The 5,160-nt window shown below is 40.3% G+C and overlaps 1 long non-coding RNA gene across 1 annotated transcript; it reads right to left on the bottom strand.

The window, feature by feature from the left end:
• Nucleotides 1-3,128: 3,128 nt before the first annotated feature.
• Nucleotides 3,129-4,796, bottom strand: LOC122459867. The gene is made up of 2 exons (XR_006280817.1): nt 4,418-4,796; nt 3,129-3,444 (listed from the first exon to the last, which is right to left on the bottom strand). It is a non-coding gene; the product is annotated as an uncharacterized LOC122459867 (long non-coding RNA).
• Nucleotides 4,797-5,160: the final 364 nt, after the last annotated feature.

The raw sequence follows: 5,160 nt of genomic DNA, 5'->3' as shown, positions 1-5,160 counted from the left end.
TATGATAAATGGGGCAACTGAAGCATGTGCCTCCTGACCACAAAGCTCCATTAGTTCCCACTTCACAAGGATTACAGCTCAGCAGTTGAGCTACTTGTACGCTTGCTTAGAATATCATAACATGCTTTGCAAATGGTTTGAGAAATCATGATCCTGTGATATCCACCCACACCTTTTTATATAAAGCACCCCAAACATGGTAAATTACACTGGCTGTTTGCTAAGAGAGGTTGCTTGATTGGTTTTAAAAGCCATAAACAGCATAGATTTGGGGTATTTTGACACCACTTCCCTGAATCTTGTCCAAATACTGCCTGTTTCTTAGTGCCCCAGTGCTTTAAATAGGTACATGGTTATGTCTTTCACAGAATTATAGGATTAGAAAGGACCGCAAGGGTCATCTAGTCGAACCCTCTGCCAAGATGCAGGGTTTGTTGTGTCTAAACCATCCAAGGCAGATGGCTATCCAGTCTCCTTTGCTGTTGTGGCCCTTAAGGGTGAGGAATTTAATCCCCCATGGCATGTTTCCCCAAATCTAGAAAACACCTAGAAAAAGGTTTCATAAATTTCAAATATATTTTTAACTGTGATTAATGTGGGCCTTATGACTTGTTACCTGTTCTGTGCATTTTTATGGTGTTCAATGCTCTGCAAACTTTGATGATGGGGGAGGGTGTTATATAAACCAAATTATTGATGAGTAGTATTGTTATTAATGAAGACAGGAATAAAATGCCCTTCAAAGTCTTCTGTCTCTCCAAATACAATAATAATGTAAATCGGTAACTTATTTTGTTTCAGGAAGATTCTTACTCAGTTTTCCAGCAGAGGTGTTGACATTTCAGATTGATTGTGGGGGGAAAGGCAAAAATAACAGATTGTCTTTGTTTTACTTCTGAGGTTGATTGATAGCTCTGATTACAGCAATTACTCACAAATTGTTGCAAAGTAACAAACTATATTCATGGGTGTGCATTACTACTGCTGAATTTAAAGTATTATAGCATTCATCTTTTCATGTAATGTAATTGCCAGATTATGGATTATTTACACTATCTGATGATGAATTACTCCTATTGTGCTGACCAATACAGTCTCATTTTAACTTGTACTCTTGTCTATATATATATCTGTTCCCTCTTGTCTTAGATTGTATGCTCTATGGGGCAGGAATTTTTTGTTCTTTGTTTGTACAGTACCTAGCACAATGGGGTCCTTGTCCATGACTCCTGCTCCCACTCCCAATAATTGATGAGGAGGTGTCAATACCAAGAGAGGGAAAATTGCTTTTCTCCCTAAATCCTAATTTCCCTAATGATGTTTTCTAGTAGAAGACTGGCATTTATTCTCTCTTCCTCCTTATAACTTCAGTGGTACTAGGCAGCTGTTTACTCCACCAGCCTTTTTAGGGGGTCTTGCTATGGACCACTGCCCTTTCCCTTCATCCCAAAAAGGTGTCCTTGCCCATTGACTTGCATGGAACAGCTATCAAGCTAGGCTGAAACAAGTCATACCATTGCTAGTCAATGCAGCTGCACTAGGGGTTTATACCAGTGTAATGATTTTGGTGCAGCTACACCAGAGCAAAAATCCATAATGTAGAGCAGCCCATAGAAAAAGTAGATTAAATACAGGGCCAAATTACTGTTTGTCCCTGCATAGGTGCACAAGTTAGGGGCAGAAAACTCAAGGAGACTTCTCACTCCCTTGTATCTCTTATGCAAGATCAAGTAAAATTGAGCAACACTACCCCCTAGAAGGTAGGGTCTGTTCCCTGCCAGTGCCCCCGGGGTCACAGCCCATCCCAAAGGGGATATAATCCTGTGACAAAGTGGAAATTTTATTAATGATATGCCTGGGACTAGCGATTGCTAGTCAGTGGGTGGCAAAAGGGTTAAAAAGATGATCTTGGGGCACAGCAGGTGGCTTGAGGTGTTTGTGTCACAACCATCTAGGGTGGCATGAATGAGTCATTAAAGGACTGGCTGAAACACACCCTTACCAATGGAGGACCTGGAATGACAATGAGAACCCCAATGACTGAAGAATTGATACCTTGCCACTGGAAACTCCAGCAGCATGTGAACTCAGCCTGGGTTTGCAGGAGGAGCACCAATGGACTGAGAGATGACAGGAGGGTAGAATAAGAGCTGGCCTTTGGAGAGATAGGGGGCTCACCTTGGTCTGACAAAGAGACAGAGATAAAAATAAGATATTTCTTTCAGCAGCATAGGTCAAGGGAGCCCTGGCTTGGTCAACAAGCACTATATCTTCTCTTTGCTAATCTAAGTAAGCCCTGATTCATTTACAGTTGACTAAGAGTCCCTCTTCTGTTTTGAAAAAGCTGCCTGGCATCACTGCAAAATACTTGCTGAGGTGTACTGATCCCAGAAACTGGGCAAAAATTCTCTGAGCAGGAGTGTCTCTCAGTTGGACTCACTGGGTAAAGCTCATGGTGTGAAACAGGACTATTGAAACCCAGAGGCTCAGTCTCACAGGTATTGTGGAAGACTAGGACCCTTTAGGGGTCTGGCACACTGAAGGGGTTCCTCCAAGGGACTGTTTAAAAGCTGGAGTGTAGCACAGATCCTATGGATACATGACAGACCCCCACCCATTTCTGCACTAGTCAATGAGCTGGTTGCCTATAGGGTTGAATGGATGCTGCAGGCTCCTAGGTCTTGGTATAATGTGTACACTCCTGCACATTGGGGAACTGAGGGGGGGGAACACATTGTGTTTAATAACCCTGAAGCCCTCTCCTGTGGTGAGACAGCTATATACTGGTCCAAACATGGGTCTGTATCTTATTGCCAGAAAGATGGAAGCAGCAGAGGGTGTTATCAGAAGGGATCATTCTGCTGTAAACATATCATTATACTGCAATATAGACAATGCTGGGGATCTTAATCAATTTGCCTCAGGATTATTATACTCACTTCTCATTACCTGCTATATTTGCTTTCTTTGTTCTTTAACTCCCACAGACTCCTCTCCTCCAGACAATTATCTACAGCTTTGGAAGAAAAAGCCTACCTTATTAAAAAAAGACTAGCTCAACTCCTGTTTCCTCCAATAAAAGAATCTAAAGCTATAAAATGACTTTTTTTAAAAAAAGTTTTTTTTTAAAGACACAGTTCTCTGTTTCTGGCACCTAAGTTTGCTAGATACCCTCCACTCGGAAAATCCAGCAGCTGGGTATCACCTACAGGAGAAAAGACCTAGAAAAAAGAGATTTGTCCCTGTCATAGCAACAACAATGCTATTGACACTGAATTAGATACTGAATGCAAGGTATAAGTGTAACTTTTGGGTGACTTCATTGTCTTTCTCCTAGTGCCTAAAAACCTCAACTCCCATAGAAAAGCACATGGAGACCCAAAATTCAGTGACTGAGGATTTCCAGCAAGGACTGCACAGGGTCAGCCTCCCCACAATCAAGTCCTAAAAAACCAAAAGGAATTAACTGAATTCTTAAGTACCAACTTTGTGGAATCTTATGATAAAAAAAAATCTTATTTTTTTACAACATCACATGGCTACTTTATAAGCCACATACATAATCTTTACAGTTATACATTAATAAAGAAAACAAATTAAATCTAAACACGTCAGTCCCTACAGAAACAGTGAGAAGTAATCCAGAATTCTCAAAAGCTCAGCTTGAGTTCCACTGAGTCTCAGTTACAGTCTTAATCACAAAAATCTATACTGTCTGCTGAGTCAAAACCACTGCAACAATACAATCTTTTCTCTTACTTGTAGAAATCATCAGCTGGAATCCATACAGTCTCTTCCCCCTTCTCTGCTGAAATCATTTAATTAGCCTATCAGCTAATTAACCGACCACACTGTTTAAGCATACAGATTTTTTTGTAAAAACTGTTACAAGAAATATAAATTGAGAATGGCAAAATATAAAAGACTGTCCCCATCATCACATTTAAATAACAGAAAAGTTGATGACTCATACTAGTTGAGACAATTTAACTAAAACAGTTTGGCTAAAATCAAACATTACAAGTTAAAAAAAAGAGTAGTTTTCCCTTCTGTAATTAACATCGCCAGAGCTTCCCTGTTGAAGGATTAATAATATCATAACCTGTTGCAAAATGCTTCAGAGTTAGGGACAACATCCAGCTTTCTGGTCCTGTGGCTTAGCTTCTCCCAGTCCACACAGTGCACATAGCCTTTTGCAAAGCAGCTACCTGACTACTTGCCCTCATGGGGTCTTATTCCAGCAGAGTGTTGCCAAGTCTCACAAGAAAAAAAGTGGCATTGCCTTTCAAAACAAACCCAACTCATTTCAGAGGGAAAGGAGTGGGAGTGTCTATACATTTTTTTAGTAATATTAATTTTGCTGCATATCAGATTGTTACAAATGTTTTATTTTAATTTTTATTGTGTATGTACTTACATGATTAAAAATGGTCATCTTCACTCTCTCCCTCCTTCATGGTCTCTGTTGCCTCAATGTGGTACATTTCTGTGTTGAACCACTGAAGCATACCACAGTGTGGGACAAAATCCTTACAACAAATCCCCAGTCTTCGTAACCCATAGCGGACATGCAGTATATTGCTCAGAGTCCGGTGACCCATCCTGTTCTGGTGCTTGGACTTCACATGTGTTCTCTCAGATGATCATCATTCCACATCAGCGTTATTCAGAGGCATGGCGAGTAGGGAAAGTGCAAACAGGGCTAATTCTTTAAACCATCCTTCACCACTACTGTCTTGAAAATTGTATACTTCCACCCAGAACTGCTCTGCATTGTCATCTGTGCTCTTACACTCCTGGAAACCTACATATTACTATAATCGGAGTCACAGCTGTATCTCGGAAGAAGACAGTGGAATTAGACCAATGTAAGAGAAGAATCAGGCTTAGGAAGCAGGTCTATTGAGTAAGAAGGTACTATTTTATAAAATCACTTCCTTCACTATAACAGCAATTTACACCTTTATCACCTCTGGTACTAAGAAAAGAAGTGCTAGAATTTCTCAAGAAATAGTTGAAAACTTTTTTTCTTGTAATAAATAAAAAAAGGGGGGAGGCAAAACAATTTGTGCTTAATTTCTCTCTCAGAAACAGCTGAACCATTGTAACCGAAACTTTCAAAAAAAAATTACCCTGAGGCAGTCACCCTTGGGGGGCAGT

Source organism: Dermochelys coriacea, chromosome 4, assembly GCF_009764565.3.
Source record: "Dermochelys coriacea isolate rDerCor1 chromosome 4, rDerCor1.pri.v4, whole genome shotgun sequence".
Taxonomy (NCBI): Eukaryota; Metazoa; Chordata; order Testudines; family Dermochelyidae; genus Dermochelys; species Dermochelys coriacea.
Note: the sequence above shows the minus strand (reverse complement) of the source record. Positions and strands in the feature narration are given on the sequence as shown.